Source organism: Miscanthus floridulus, chromosome 10 (genome assembly GCF_019320115.1).
Source record: "Miscanthus floridulus cultivar M001 chromosome 10, ASM1932011v1, whole genome shotgun sequence".
In the NCBI taxonomy this organism is placed as follows: domain Eukaryota; kingdom Viridiplantae; phylum Streptophyta; class Magnoliopsida; order Poales; family Poaceae; genus Miscanthus; species Miscanthus floridulus.
The window spans coordinates 12,034,277-12,051,658 of NC_089589.1; the positions used below are offsets into that span (position 1 = coordinate 12,034,277).

Below are 17,382 nucleotides of genomic sequence, written 5' to 3' on the forward strand. Positions count from 1 at the left end.
GGATATGACATAGATATTATAGTAAATGGGATATACCATAGATATTATAGTAAATGGGAAATGCCATTGCGGTAAATATAAGGTAAATGATACTGTGACGTTTGGTAAATAATATATCGTAACTACTAGGGGCAGAAAGGCATAGATTCTAGTAAAAAAAGCAAATCTATTAAACAGATTATGGTAACTAATCAAAGGAGGCATCATATATTCTAGTAATAAATCTTCTAAAAAATATCCATCCATATATGAAATTAATCACCATAATAGCACATGCAGGTACGCCCTGTTACCTTACTTAGAAAAATGAAATTACGAGATCCACATGGTGTCCCAGCGTGAAACACGAAGGCTACCATCGCTGATTACTTTTTTTCAGTTACCATTAATAAACAATGCAATTGAATCTGGCTAGCTGGCTCCATTATGACCTTGACTGGCACGCACGTGAAATTGGCATCACGTGATTACGGGAAACCCCAGCGCTGGTTCGGGTGTGAGCCTGGTGCGGTCGGACGGCCTGGCTACAGAATATGATATTCTATATAGAACTACTACCCCGTAGCTAGTTATAAAATAATTTATTCTGTAGCTACTTTAAGTTACGATAATTACTATGTTAATTTACGAGATTATAGTCACTCCTTACTAAGTGATTTACTATAACGTTACGGTAAATATCCCCATATGTTATAGTGACCCAACTATCGTAAATATGTATTGATATTATCGTAAATATGTATTACGGTAAATATGTATTGATACTATCGTTATTCTGTGGCCACCTCTATTTACGATAATTTTATATACTAATTTACGATAATATCAATACATATTTACGATAGTTGGGTCACTATAACACATGGGGATATTTACCGTAACGTTATAGTAAATCACTTAGTAAGGAGTTACTATAATCTCGTAAATTAACATAGTAATTATCGTAACTCAAAGTAGCTACATAGTAGTTCTATATATATATATATATATATATATATATATATATATATATATATATATATATATATATATATATGTATATGAAGGGAATTAACAGAAATTGGATCTCGAAGTTGACAAATACAGTAGATTCTATCATCGTCAGATTCAATACTTTACCTAGTCATCAAATTCCCAATTTACAATCTCATTGATTCGGAGGGAAGGGCTCGCTGTTGGTGGCCTTGTCCAGTCCAGACCAGAAGCCCATGGCCTGCTGTTGAATCGGCATCCCGTCCCGTCCCGTTAGCATCCGTACGTATAGGAGAATCCATCTAAATCACACACAATCCAAGCCAAGCTAGCTTCATGATTCGATTCTTCCAGTGACGAATGGAGATTTACTAATTGATCATAATGCGTTCTTGGACGGGTAGCCCCGTAGCAGTAGCAGCGAGAGACAGGCTGGATGTTGTATCGACTTGGACTGGAGCATTGTTTTAGGAGTCCGGCGGTTTTGGCAGGTGATCGATCAGTCGAGTGCTGCTTCTGCTTTGCATTGCTTGCCACATTTGGAGCCTCGGTGATCGCGACAGCTCTGCGACGGCTACCCAGTTCTCTTTTATATGTGCTTGTGCTCATCCCGTCCATTGCTGCATACAGCCTGCTCAACGACCATGTGAGGTCTAGTTGGAACTTGGAAGTTCCCTCTTCCTTTGCTGCTATCTCAATGAACATAGACAGTTGATCACAGTCCAGTCTTGTTCAGTGACCGCTGTTGCCTTCTCGGCTTCACTTGCCGCTGACAGTGGATCACCACTTCACCCCTGCCACCAGTTATATATGTCGCTGCTCTTGGTCGCTTGGCACAGGCTGTGGTAGTGGTCTGCCAAAGACCAAGGAAAATATGAATCAACTACAATACAGTCTAAATGGCTCTTAAAGATCTAAGATTAAGAAACAAGAAGTAAACAAAAGTTATGGAAGGATGACCACCTCATTTCACAGACCATTGGCCCATAGGAAATTTCACAGAACATCTTCATTCTACAACAGAGATCCTCTTTTTCATTTGAATATACTCCAGGTCTGTGTCTGCTGTCAAATTTAAAAGCTGCAAACATTAAATAAATTACATTCGTTTTAACACTAGACAAGACTCTTGACAATTGTGCCCACTTCTACATCTCTCAGTTACAACTTCTAAGTTAGATCATATTAGCCTTCCAATAAACCATTTATTCTCTTGATGCCAGAGCCTAGTACAAACCATATACTAGACAACTCAACTTTTATTTAGACTTCACTGTTAACCATTCAACCGTGCCCCCTCCACTTTTATCCGGGCTTGGGACCGGCATTGGCAGTGTTAGGCAACACCCCCCCCCCCCCCCCCCCCCCCCCCCCCCCACAATGGTAAACAAGAAAATAAATACAAACAGCTACCAAGCCCACAGACAGCTGAAGCAAATGCAGTCATCATCAGGATAATATGCCTGGAACCAAAGAAGCACAATAAGTGAAATTCATTTAACAGTACTCAAGTTTGCCATCAGGTGACTCGATATGATCATCGCCACACCAAAGTATGGAAGCACTCATTAAAATCATCATTACAAAAATAAAACCAACAGCAATACAGCATATTGACATCACAGTTCTATATTACGTGAGACACTCCATGAGCACACTAGTTAAATGATGTCTATGCAGACACGACAAAAACCTTTCAAAAGTTACAAACTCTGCAGATAGAACAATTCTTTGTACATAAATAGAAATGCAGCAATCACAAATATACTTCAAAGCAACAAAACCATCCCTAATCGCTGACACCAACTTGATTCCTATCGTAAGTACAGTTAAGACCACCTTTTATCTTTAGCTTGGAAGGGAAAGAGTTAACATATTATATAATAGTAGGAAGAACAAATTAGCATATACCCTTGCTGGTTTCTAAGCTCCATGGATTCATGCAGTTTCCAATCAGAGGGAACTTTTTATACAAGTTTAGAAATAATACCAAAAGCATATGAGCATGTAACATAGCAGGATGTTTTGGCTTCACTTAATTATCAAGACCATGCACACTAGATTATCAAAGCTTTCGAAGTAGCATCTATAGAAAAATAACCTAATTGCTATCTATCACAGTATATTATCTATTTTATTGCCTACCATAGATGAGTTCTAAAAATGAAATCATAGAAACCAAACTAATAGAAACCATGCACCCTAGATTATCACAAAATATTAGATTAACCTTGTTATTCAAGGTTAAAAGAATAAAATAAAGGACAGAACACAAATGTTGATTAGGCACATCGAGCTAAACACAAATGTTGATTAGGCACATCAAGCTAAACACCAGAAACCACAAGTAATACTACGTACCATAAGAGTTTAGTTAAGACTCCAAAACTCATGTGTCAACAAAAAAAAATAAACAGACGTTGATTACTTTGTTGTATGTTTTCAAAATAAATCATATGTGATCAGTACTGTCAGAAAGGGAGACAGAGGATGCAACTACACATATATATGGCAAAATCTAGCCCTGGTTTAGCTTACTCAAAAAGAAGACTGAAGAGCCTAGTACCCGAGTGAGGATGAAAATTGAACATGCAAGACAATAGAATTGAGAGAACACAGCAAAGGACATGCTTCTACAACAACTTCCACATTACCAGCAGCTCCTGAATGATTTACGATCATAACTAGTATGCAACATAAATTACAGCACAGTACAAAAGTCAAAGACTCATTGGCACTAGAATAAACATACAAAGAAGTGGCGTAATAACATAAGCCAAGCAACGAAAGAAGAATTCTAACTCTAAGGAGAACAAAACCACGTTGCATTAAGTCAAGGATGCACTGAAATAATAAAACACAAGCTCCACACCATGTAGATATTGAAATATAAGGCTTCATATTACGTTCAACGAACACAAAGAATATGGAGCTAGGTCTCTACAGCATGTAGATGCAGAAAAAAGAGGGACCACGTTAATTCAGTTAAATGAACAGAAAGACAAGGGAACTAGGTCTCTACAGCATGTAGATACAGAAAAAAGAGGGACCACATAACTTCAGTTCAATGAACAGAAAGATGGAACTAGATCAGCATGACAGGCTGAGAACTAAAGTAAACTTCAACTGTGAAGCTGTACCAACATAACATGTTCAATAAACATTGTGCGCGCTTGTTAGAGACAAGGCTTGAAAACTATGACCTTTATGGGCTAGAGAGTAACTAAAAAATAGTACACATTCAGACGGTATTAAAACCAAAAGCCTGCAGATGACATTGACAGCAAAAACAGTGGGAGAATGTACAAACACATTTAAAATTTAATCTGTTGCAGACTAGAATCTGAAATAAAACTGCACCAGTCTATAAGAATGAAGCAGCAAGTTTATGCGGTACCAAAATAAACCTAGTATTCGCATGGATTCAAGATTACGACATCCAAGCGATTAGAATGAGAAAAAAACAATATATATGCAGTTACTGCTATAATTCGATTGATCCATAGAACACGTCACAAGTAAATTGTAATAAGCAGGATCATGCCAATTTCTATCCATATCATATAATAATTACAGCTCCAGGCAGATATTTTCAACACTTTAATTACTGTAGCTGAACTTAATAAAGAACACAATAAAGATCATGATATCCCAAATTAGGATTAACAAGCATAGGAGTCCAGAAAAACTTGATGTCTACTTTGATGCAGAACCAAGGATGCTTAGTTGCACTTCTGTTTTTAATCTAATCTTTTACCTGACTAATTTTATATCCAGTCATATAAGTTGCAATAATGTTTCTGCACAACATCCATATTAACTAAATAATGCTTCTACACAACATCCATATTAACTAAAGCTCCTGAATGCTTACAATCAGAACTAGCTGGCCACATAAATTACAGGACCCTACAGAAGTTAAAGACTCATTTGACATCGGAATGAACATACCCATGTGACATCGGAATGAACATACCAGGAGAAGATAGATAACATAAGCCAAACCATGGGGGTCCATGAAGCCAAAGTTGAAATCCAAATTAATTTGCAGTTTAGGAGGTCCAAATCAAAGCTCGTGCAGAAGTAAATAACAAATTGGCATCGAAGAATGATTGAACTCCACACACTTGAGCAAACATCCACCTTATGACAAGAACTTGCCCCCAATAAAAGAACATGTTAGACGCGAAAAAAAAAACAACATCATCCAATAACTTGTCAGGTATCAGCTATGTTAAATGTTAGAATCCTAAGCAAGACAATAGCAGAAAACCAACAACCTCAAGACCTAGCCACAAAACAGAACCGGACCTAGCCAGAAAACAGAACCAACATTAAGCTAGAGATGCACTCAAATAAAACACAGAAAACTCTACAACATGTAGATAAAGAAAAAGATGGTTCATGCTAATTCAGTTCAATGAAAAGAAAAAAGATGTAACTAGGTCTCCAAAACATGTATGTAGGTACAGAAAAAAGAGGGTCCACATTACTCCAGTTCATATATAAACAGAAAGATGGAACTAAGACAACATAGCAGGCAGATAACTAACTCACAATTGAACTAGGAAGCTGAACCAACACAAAATGTTTAGGAAAAATATTATGCATGCAGTTTAAGAGATAAGGCCTGAAAACTATTTGACTTCGTGCCACTGCCTTAAGGAGAAATTTAGTCTGTTACAGACTATGACTCTGATCTACCTACTCCAAGAAAACCTCCTCAATAGCAAACAAACTGCACTGATCTATAAAGGGCGTACCTAGTGCAGAGAGCTCCTGCTCTGTGCGGGGTCTGGAGAAGGGTGTCAGTGGCAAGCCTTACCCTCGCCTGTGCAATGCGAGGAGACCGCGACTCGAACCCAGGACCTTCCGGTCACAGGCGGTAAGACTACCGCTTGCACCAGGCCCGCCCTTCTGCACTGATCTATATAATAAAAATTAAAATTAAAATTAAAAATAGTGCAGCACCAAAATAAGTGTAGTATTCGCATGGGATTCAAGAATACAATTGCAAGAGATTAGAATAAGAAACAATAGACATGCGGTTACTGTTAGTAGTTTAGCAGATACATAAGAGAATCATGTCACAAGCAAATTATAATAAGCAGGGTCCGGGTCGTACCATTTTCTATTACCAATATCCATATCATATAATAATTACAGCTCCAGACGAAAATAATATTAACATCATACATAATACTATTGAACCAACAAAATTAAAAATCACTACAACATTTGAATGACCATATAATCCAGCACCAGACGCCAAAAAGTCATGTCCAATCCAATACTAAAGACAATGTCTGAGAAATAGAAGATCCAGGTAAATCAATGTCCCGCAACCATATAAAAGGCCTTATGATAATTGATACCACCAGAGAAACAAATACCGACAGCAAATTAGGAAAGCAGCCACAACTGAAGTATTCTTCCATGGCTTACTCAAATTAAGCTTCAAACAGACACACTTCTATAATCTCGGTTCCACATCCTAGCATTAAATCACGCCTTAGAGAAGCAAATCAAATTCAGCACCCATGTGATAATCTTAAAAGGAACCACCGAATTGAATTGATCGAAAATGATATTGATGAGAATTGTAGAATCATCTCCATGACCATGTCTATATTAGCTCCAAATGAACTGTTCTCACTCCCAACGGAAGCAACTTATCTAAAACCACCAGAACTTGAGAATGTAACCCTTATAGTATAAATCAAGCTCTCCATGTTTTCATAGAAGAAACCACCAAACTGAATTGATCAAAAAGAGGTACTGAAGAATATAATTGTAGAATCATCTCCATGATCATGTCTATTAGCTCTAAATAAACTGTCTTGGCTTCCAAACAAAGCAACTTATCTACTAAAATCATCAGAACTTCAGATGTGACCTTTACCAAGGCTTTCAATCAAATCAAATAATCAGATTAATATAACTTGCCCCAGAATATAACATGCTACATCATAGCTCTATAAAAAAATTTAAATTGACCTAAGAAATCTTCTGACTAGACTGGCAACATCATGAGGGATGCACGATCAGGAGCAAACCGTGCATAATTCTGAGCAGTCCAGTAGTTTCCTATAACAACCAACAGGCACTGGTTTTCTCCACAAAATCGGCATCATAAGATACAAGCAGCCAATCAACAACCTTCGACTGAATAGATCACACAGCATGGACGAATCTTCAATTCATCTTATTCCGATCATGTCAAAAACATCCACACTAACCAATCAAATAGATCTGACCCAACACAGCATGCTACCAACACAGATCGCAACCGAATAGCCTTATCCTCCACCAGAATGAACAGCAATCGAATCAAAATAACTGCATAGAGCCATAGACCTAGACATCAACAGATCACATATAAAAAAAAAGGGGCGTACCCAGTGCAGAGAGCTCCCGCTCTGTGCGGGGTCTGGGGAAGGGTGTTAGTGGCAAGCCTTACCCTCGCCTGTGCAATACGAGGAGACCGCGACTCGAACCCGGGACCTTCCGGTCACAGGCGGTAAGACTCTACCGCTTGCACCAGGCCCGCCCTTCAATAGATCACATATCAACAACAGCATAATAATAACCTAGATGTATAAATCAATCAGCAAATCGTAATTAGTCAGACACAAAACGACAGGTCGAGAGAAAATAGCTAACACAGCAAAGGAGGAGAACCAACCATCCAAATCCAACCTAAACGAAAATAATGAGCTAATAATGAGCTAACTGAAAACCTTATAGCACACTTAAGTCAGGACTAAAGACAAAAAGGACAAATACTAGATCCATCAGTTTTATTACTCAAATAGGAAAGAAAAATTCCAACTCTAACAAGAATAAAACCACATTGCATCAGTCAAGGATGCACTGAAATAAAACACAAAGCTCTACAACATGTAGATATGGAAAAAAGAATACGAAACTAGGTCTCTACAGCATTTAGATACGAAGAAAAGAAGGATCACGTTACTTCAGTTAAATGAACAGAAAGATTATGGAACTAGGTCTCTACTTTCTGTACATATGGAAAAAAGAGGGATCACATTACTTCAATTCACAACAACAACAACAACAACAAAGCCTTTAAGTCCCAAACAAGTTGGGGTAGGCTAGAGTTGAAACCCAGCAGAAGCAATCAAGGTTCAGGCACGTGAATAGCTGTTTTCCAAGCACTCCTATCTAAGGCTAAGTCTTTCGGTATATTCCATCCTTTCAAGTCTCCTTTTATTGCCTCTACCCAAGTCAACTTCGGTCTTCCTCTGCCTCTCTTCACGTTACTTCAATTCAATGAACAGAAATATGGAACTAGGTCAGCATGACAGGCTGAGAACTCACTTAAACTATGAAGCTGTACCAACATAACATGTTCAATAATATTATGCGGGGCTTATTAGAGACGTGGCTTGAAAACTTTATGACCTTTACATATAGGAAAGAGAGTAACTAAAGAATAGTACAAATTCAAAATCAAATGATATTAAAACCAAAAGTCTGCAGATGACATTTTCAGCCAGCAATGAACAATGTGGCAGAACGTCCAAATGTGCATGTGACAAGAAGAAATTCAGTTCATTGCAGATAGAATATGGAATAAATTGCACCGATCTATAAAATTCAAGCAGCATGTCTGTGTGATACCAAAATAAACATAGTATTTGCATGGATTCAAGATTACGACATGCAGGCGATTAGATTGAGCAATATACATGCAGTTGCTGTTATAATCCGGTTGATCCATAAAAGGCATGTCACAAGTAAATTGTAATAAGTAGGATCGTGCAAATCCCCATACCGATATCTATATCATATAATAATTACAGCTCCAGGCAAATATTTTTTTTATCATACATATATTGTGCATCAAACTACACCTCAAAGTAAACCAAAATATGCACCCACTATAGGACCCAATAAATTGAATTGATCAATCAAAAAATAATACTGAAGAATAAATTTGTAGAATTCTCTCCATAAATATGCCAACTGACCTGGCTCCCAAAAGTAAGAAAGTTATCTAAAATCACCAAAACTTCCGGTGACCCTTGCTACAAATCAAATCAAACTCTGTGCCCATATTTCCTTAGAAGACACAACCAAATTGGATTGATGAAAAAGATAGTACTGAAGAATAGAATTGTAGAATCATCTCCATGATCAAGTCTACAACAACAACAACAACAACATAGCCTTTCAGTCCCAAGCAAGTTGGGGTAGGCTAGAGTTGAAACCCACCAAGAGCCCCAAGTCACGGTTCAGGCATTTCAAGTCTAAATATCCCAAATAAATCAACTTACCTAAAACACTAGTCTAAACCATTAGTCTAAAACACTAGAAGTATAACTTGCTAAAAACTAGCATGCCCTTTAATCAACACTCTAGAAGTATAGTAGCACTACAATACTACATAATAGCTCTGCAAAAAATCTGAATTGACCTAAGAAATCATTGTCACAAAAGATCAAGTAATATGGACCAAACTGAAAGTGATTGAACACCGTCTAACCCCACTTTCAAGGTTAATACTAAATTATGTGTTATATAGCACTACTACACATCACATAATGAGTTGCTTCAATTCAGTAAATGCAGATAAATCCTGCATGCATGTAAAATCTAAACCAATCAGATTTCCTACACCGAGACCCCCTGCATTTTTTCAGATGCACACAATCCAGTTATTGTAGTTGAACTTAATAAAGAACACTTCAAAGATCACAAGATCCCAAATTAGTATTAAAAAGCATAGCAGTCTAGAATAACTCGAAGAAAACCTTTTGGATAGGAAACAAACTGCACTGATCTATAAAACATAAAATTAAAATTTGTGCAGCACCAAAATAAATGTAGTATTTGCATGGGATTCAAGAATACGATCTGCAAGAGATTAGAATGAGAAGAAATAATAGACATGTGGTTACTGTAAAGTTCAGCAGATCCATAATAAAAGAGTCATGTCACAAGCAATTTATAATAAGTAGGATTGTGCCAAGTTCTATACCAATATCCATATCATATAATAATTACAGCTCCAGGAAAAAAATACTTTTCACCATCATACATCCTGTGTACAACATATATTACAGTACTATTGAACCAACAGAAGTACAAAACTAAAGATCTCTACAACACTTGAATGAACGCATAATCCAGTAACAGAAGCCAAAAAGCCATGTCCAATACTAACTATGTCCGAGTAATAAAAGACCCATGGTAAATCATTTGTCCAGGAATTATACAGAAGGCCTTATGATACCACCAGAGAAACAAATGCCAACAGTAATTTAGCAAAGCAGCCACAACTGAAGTATTCCCCATATATCTTACTCAAATGAAGCTTCGAACAGACACACTTCTATAATCCTGGTTCCTCAACCTAGCATTAAATTACACCTTAGAGAAGCAAATCAAACTCTGCATCCAAGTAATCTTAAAAGGAACCGCCAAATTGAATTGATCAAAAATGATATTGAAGAGAATTGTAGAATCATCTCCATGACCATGTCTATATTAGCTCTAAATGGTTCACTCCCAAAGAAAGCAACTTATTTAAAACCACATGAACTTGAGGATGTAAGCCTTATATGAAATCAAACTCTTCATGTCTTCTTAAAAGAAACCACCAAATTGAATTAATCAAAAAGTGGCACTGAAGAGTACAATTGTAGAATCATCTCCACGATCATGCCCCTCAACTCTAAATGAACTGTTCTGGCTCCCAAGAAAGCAACTTATCTACTAAACCCACGAGAACTTCATGATGTGACCTTTAGTTGCAAGGCTTTCAAATAATCTGATAGTACTCATCTGATTAATATAACTTGCCCCAAAATACAACATACTAAATCATATCATAGCTCTGTAAAATATCCGAATTGACCTAAAAATTCTTCCGACTACAATCAGGAGCAAACAGTGCAGAATTCTGAGCAGTCCAGTAGTTTCATATAACCAACAGGCACTGGTTTTCTCCACAAAATCGGCATCCTAATCCTAAAGAAGATAGAAGCATCCAAGCAACAACCTTTGACTGAACAGATCACACAGCATCGACGAATCAAAACCAAATCCCCTTGAATCCATCTTTTGTTCCGATCATATCAAAAACATCCACGCTAACCAATCAAATAGATCTGACCCAACCCAAACAGATCACAACCGAGTCGCCTTATCCTCCACCAGAATGAACAGCAATCGAATCAAAATAACCACACAACCCTAGACATCAACAGATACCAAATAGATCTGACCCAACAAATACAGATCACAATCGAGTCGCCTTATCCTCCACCAGAATGAGCAGCCCTAAACATCAACAGATCGCAACAGCAGCATAACAATTAATTAATAACCTAAGTATACATATCAATCAGCAAATCGTAATTAGTCAGAGACCCAACGAGGGGTCGAGAGAAAATAGCTAAACGCAGCAAAGGGAGGAGAACCAACCATCCAATCCAACCTAAACGAAATCCATCCATCCGGCTAGTCCAGTCCGTCACGCCTTAGGAATAACCAATCGAGAAACAGAGAGACGCGTCAGATCGAAACCGACGACTGCGCCTTACCTGCCACTTACCCATCCACCCCCACGGCACCGACGAGGGAACGAACAGGGAAGGAAGAGGGGAACCCAACCATGCGATTCTATCTATCTATCCACGGAAGAGGAAGAGGTCCGCCGGGGTGGGTTGGATTTATAGGCGGCACAGGTCGGTTGGTGGTGGACGGTTCCCCGACGGAGTCGGTGGCGCGCCCGCGCTTGCCGACCTGGAGAGGACGGAGACGAAGCTGCGTGATGCGCACGCGGATTTGGTGGGGAGCAGAGCAGAGCACCGTGGGAGACGGGACGGGAGACCACGTCACTTTGGTGGGCCCGTTCTTATCTGCGGGCAAAAGAAGACGCCGTGCGTGACGTGACATCCACCACGGCACCAGCGGGCAGCGGTGGATGATGGCTGGATGGTGGTGGTACGGCAGCTGCAGCTTCAAATGTTGAATCATTTTTTAATGCCTCAAATCGTTTCACTAGGATTTCTTTGTGATAGACTGAACAAAAATGTCGCGTACTCACTCGCTTCATTGCACGTCTCATTTTCTGAAGTCGAATTCGACCAATGTTAGATTTTGTGTGTATAAATTTTCCTAAAATTAACTAGATTTATAGAAATATTATCAATATACATATATATATATTCCCAAATAAATTTATTATAAAAAATATATTCAATAATTAATCTAATGATACTTGGATCATGTTTTGATCTCATTGTCACTAACTTTAGACGCTACAAATAGAAAATCTAAAATGTTCTCTAAAATTTAGACCATCTCACAAAACTCTAGACCACACAAGTGAGCTAAAGTAGTTTATGTTGGATTTATTATGGGCTAGGCCCATTTATATATCTAATAAATCAATAACTCTATGGCTTGTAATTGTGGGTATTATTATTTGTACCGGATTGGAAGTTAAAAGGACGTTGACTCAACTTAAATGATTGGAATTGATCCGTCTAATTTGAGAAGTTGAGAAACGGATAAAGGCGTAACACGCGCGCGCGCGCCGCCGCCGCCGCCGGCTGGGCCGGGGCGAGGCAGGCGTGTTAACTTTTTAGCACCCACTAACCACGGGAGTTTTCAACTCCAAGTCGGCCTGACTCCTGGTCTCCCGGGGGGTCTTTCTGTCTTCCCGGCGCATGCCTCCGAGGCCTCTCGGCTTCCCCTGTGAGTCTTCCAACTCCAGTTAAAAGAGAACACATTCCGGAAACACAATTCAGTTGCTCGATGGCTTTCCTCATCTCGTAACTCTGCGCGCACGGAGAAGCGAGAGGGCAGTGCCTCCGATGCCCTTATCGTTCGGGACCTTGCTCGGGGGATCGGCAATTAGGTTTTTGGGGAGCATCTACGTGACTGCCCAAGAGTCTCCGTCTCTGTACGTCGTCTTCTTCCCGATCGCCAGCGTCTCCTTCCTCGAGGAAATATTTTCTTCTCCTACAGCATGTCGAATGCTGGAACTTCGGAATTGCGGACGGGAGTCGGGAGGGTATGATCGTTTCATCTTCTCTCTGTTTTACTTTCTACATATTTCAGCAATTCATATGTGTTGTTCCATATGTTGCCATCAGTTTGTTTTATACGTCCAGTCTTGTCGTTTTATAAGATGTCGTATGTCTGTTTCTGCCAAATATATGCTCTGCGTATGTGTTTTCTTTTTACAGTCATGTTGCTTCATATGTAGCCTTATGCTTGTTGCAAATATGAGATGTATATCATGTCAGTTTCTCTCTGTTATGATTCATGAATCAAGTTCACATGTTTTTGATCTTCATATGTTTCACATGATACATGATCTAGCATGTATTTTCACCATGGATATAATCGATATCATAATTTCAATGATTAATATTTCTTTATATGTCATCATCATGCTGTTAATTTATGGAATTAAAATAACATGGAAATTGCCTATTATTCTAACAATCCAAAAACCTAATTTTAGGCATTTTTCTGTCAGAGGTTTTGCTGCTGTGTTAAAGCCTGATTCTTTTGATGGTAAAAACTTCTTGATCTGGAAAGCTAAGATGGAATTGTGGCTCACTGCAATGTCATGTTATCATGTCTCTGAGGGCAAACCTGCTAACTTGCCTCCTGAGGATGAGGCTAAGTTTAAGGCTGATGACAACCTCTTTCGAGGTGCAGTGATTAACGCACTTGATCCAAAATTCCAAAAAAGCTATATCATCCTTCCTACAGGGAAAGAGCTGTGGGATGCACTTGTGGGAAAGTTTGGAGTTACCGATGCTGGTAGCGAGTTGTACCTCATGGAGCAGCTGTATGACTACAAGATGTTTGAGAACCGATCTATAGTGGAATAGGCTCATGAGATTCAGGTACTAGCTAAGGAACTTGAGCTCTTTCCATATGTCTTACCTGACAAGTTTGTGGCTGGCGGTATAATCGTCAAGTTACCACCTTCTTGGAAAGACTTTGCTACCTCACTCAAACATAAGAGACAGGAGTTCAATGTTGAAGAGCTCATTAGTACTCTTGATGTTGAGGAGAGAGCGAGAGCAAAAGACAATGGAAAGAGTGTTGAGACCTCTACTGCTAATGTGGTACAGAAGAGAAACTCTGGATTCCGCAAGTATAAAAAGAAGAAAAACCAGAACAAGCAAGAGAACACAACTAAGCCTGTTCAAACAGCACAGTTTAAAAAGAAGAACAACAACAAGAGAGATGGAGGCTGCTTTATTTGTGGCAGTGAACAGCACTGGGCAAATGAGTGTCCTGAGCGCAAGTTCAAGCAGGAAAAGAAATCAGCAAATGTTGTCACTACTGATACTGGAGAAGGAGCAACTGGGTATGGTAATTCTTTACCATTTGTTCTTTCAGTATGTAATTCACCTGAGTGGTGGATGGATAGTGGTGCAAACATTCATGTGTGTGCTGATGTTTCTCTGTTTTCTTCCTACCAGGTCGAGAGGTCTGGCGCCTTGTTGATGGGAAATGGGTCGCGTGCTCATGTTCTTGGTGTTGGTACGGTCATTCTGAAGTTTACTTCGGGAAAGACGGTGCCATTGAAGAGCGTGCAGCATGTGCCCTCCATCAAGAAGAATCTTGTTAGTGCGTCTATACTATGTCGAGATGGCTACAAAATTATTCTAGAGTCGAATAAATGTGTTGTGTCGAAACATGGTTCTTTTGTTGGTAAAGGATATGATTGCGGAGGCTTGTTTCGCTTATCACTGCATGATGTGTGTAATAAAATGGTGAATTATGTTAATATTTCTGATGAGTCGGATTTATGGCATTCACGTTTCTGTCATGCAAGTTTTGGCTGTCTTATGCGGTTAGCAAATCTAAATTTAATTCCTAAATTCAATTTGGTCAAAAAGTCTAAGTGCCATGTATGTGTTGAATCAAAACAACCCCGCAAGCCTCACAAGGCTGCTGAGGCGAGGAATTTAGCACCTCTAGAACTTGTCCATTCTGATTTATGCGAAATGAATGGAATTTTGACTAAAGACAGTAAAAGATACTTCCTCACGTTTATAGATGACTCCACCAGGTTTTGCTATGTGTATCTCTTAAAAACAAAAGATGAAGCGTTTAATTATTTTAAGACCTATAAAGCTGAAGTTGAGAACCAACTTGAGAGGAAAATAAAGCGGTTAAGGTCCGATCGAGGTGGAGAATATTTCTCTAATGTCTTCGATGAGTTTTGTGTGGAACATGGTATTGTTCATGAGAGGACACCGCCATTCTCACCACAATCCAATGGGATTGCTAAAAGGAAAAACCACACTCTAACAGAGTTAGTGAATGCCATGTTGAGTACAGCGGGATTATCCAAGGAATGGTGGGGTGAGGCGATTTTGATAGTATGTCATGTCCTGAACAGAGTTCCAACAAAGAATAAAGAGATCACACCATTTGAGGAATGGGAAAAGAGAAGATTAAATCTCTCATATTTGCGCACTTGGGGTTGCTTGGCTAAAGTAAATGTGCCAATCAACAAAAAGCGTAAACTTGGGCCTAAAACTGTTGATTGTATTTTCCTTGGTTATGCATTTCACAGCGTTGGTTATAGGTTCTTAATTATAAAATCTGAAGTTCCTGATATGTATGTTGATACAATCATAGAATCTAGAGACGCTACATTCTTTGAGAATAAATTTCCAATGAAGAATACACCTAGTGAAACAAGTCATGAGACTATAATTCCCCATGAACACGAACTGTCTATTCCAACAGATCATGCCGAAGATTCTCATGTGCACATCCCTGAGGAGGATGACACTATAGTCACTCGAAAGAGCAAGAGACAGAGGGTTGCAAAATCCTTTGGTGATGACTATTTAGTGTATCTTGTGGAAGACATACCAACCACCATTAGAGAGGCATATTCTTCTCCTGATGCTGACTTATGGAAGGAAGTAGTAAGGAGTGAGATGGATTCTATTATATCTAATGGAACTTGGGAGGTCGTTGACTGTCCTTATGGTTGTCAACCTATAGGTTGCAAATGGATTTTTAAGAAAAAGCTTAGGCCTGATGGTACAATTGAGAGGTATAAGGCAAGGCTTGTGGCCAAAGGATATACCCAAAAAGAGGGTGAAGATTTCTTTGACACCTATTCACCAGTTGCTCGATTGACTACAATTCGCACCTTAATTACCGTGGCTGCCTCTTATGGTCTTACCATTCATCAGATGGATGTTAAGATAGCTTTCCTGAATGGAGAGTTAGAAGAGGAGATCTATATGGATCAGCCAGAAGGTTTCATTGCGGATGGTCAAGAGAACAAGGTGTGCAGGTTGTTAAAATCATTATATGGCCTAAAACAAGCACCTAAGCAATGGCATGAAAGGTTTGATACTTTAACATCTAACGGTTTCTCTGTGAATAAAGCTGACACATGTGTGTATTATCGATATGGTGGGGGTGAAGCTGTTATGTTGTGCCTATATGTTGATGACATCCTGATCTTTGGATCAAATCTCAATGTGATTAAGGAAGTAAAGAAACTTCTATCGAACAATTTTGAAATGAAAGATTTGGGAGAAGCTAATGTTATTTTAAATATCAAGCTTATTAGAGAAGGTGATGGTGGGGTAACTCTGTTACAATCCCACTATGTGGAAAAGGTATTAAGTCGCTTTGGTTTTAGTGACTGTGATCCTGCTCCCACGCCTTATGATCCTAGCGTGCTATTAAGGAAAAATCGAAGAATAGCAAGGGATCAACTGACATACTCCCAGATCATTGGATCACTCATGTATCTTGCGAGTGCGACAAGGCCTGATATCTCTTATGCTGTGAGCAAGCTAAGCCGGTTTGTGTCAAACCCGGGAGATGATCACTGGCGTGCTCTTGAGAGAGTGTTGTGTTATCTAAAAGGTACTATGACTTATGGTATTCATTATACTGGACATCCAAAAGTGCTGGAAGGCTATTGTGATGCCAACTGGATTTCTGATGCTGATGAGCTTTATGCCATGAGCGGATATGTGTTTCTGCTTGGAGGTGGCGCTGTTTCCTGGAAGTCTTGCAAGCAGACTATCTTAACGAAGTCTACAATGAAAGCAGAACTCACTGCATTGGACACTGCTGGAGCTGAGGCCGAGTGGCTTCGTGATTTCCTGTTGGATTTACCGGTAGTTGAAAAACTGATACCGGCTATCTCAATGAATTGTGACAACCAGACTGTGATTACAAAGGTCAACAGTTCCAGGAATAACATGAAGTCCACAAGGCATGTTAAAAGAAGATTAAAGACTGTTAGAAAGTTGAAAACCTCCAGAGTTATAACGTTGGACTATGTCCACACGTCGAATAATCTGGTAGATCAATTCACTAAGGGACTGTCACAAAATGTGATAGAAAGTGCATCGAGAGATGGGT

The 17,382-nt window shown here is 39.1% G+C and overlaps 2 long non-coding RNA genes and 1 pseudogene across 2 annotated transcripts; 1 reads left to right on the top strand and 2 right to left on the bottom strand.

Annotated features, from left to right (window-relative positions):
* Window positions 1-1,065: 1,065 nt before the first annotated feature.
* Window positions 1,066-2,293, bottom strand: LOC136486254 (uncharacterized). The gene is made up of 2 exons (XR_010766735.1): window positions 1,936-2,293; window positions 1,066-1,825 (listed from the first exon to the last, which is right to left on the bottom strand). It is a non-coding gene; the product is annotated as an uncharacterized lncRNA (long non-coding RNA).
* Window positions 2,294-9,916: 7,623 nt separating this feature from the next.
* LOC136486255 (uncharacterized) lies at window positions 9,917-11,854 on the bottom strand. Its single transcript, XR_010766736.1, has 2 exons — window positions 11,425-11,854; window positions 9,917-11,280 (listed from the first exon to the last, which is right to left on the bottom strand). It is a non-coding gene; the product is annotated as an uncharacterized lncRNA (long non-coding RNA).
* A 1,492-nt stretch (window positions 11,855-13,346) lies between these two features.
* LOC136488018 (uncharacterized) lies at window positions 13,347-16,393 on the top strand (annotated as a pseudogene).
* The last annotated feature ends 989 nt before the right edge of the window (window positions 16,394-17,382 follow it).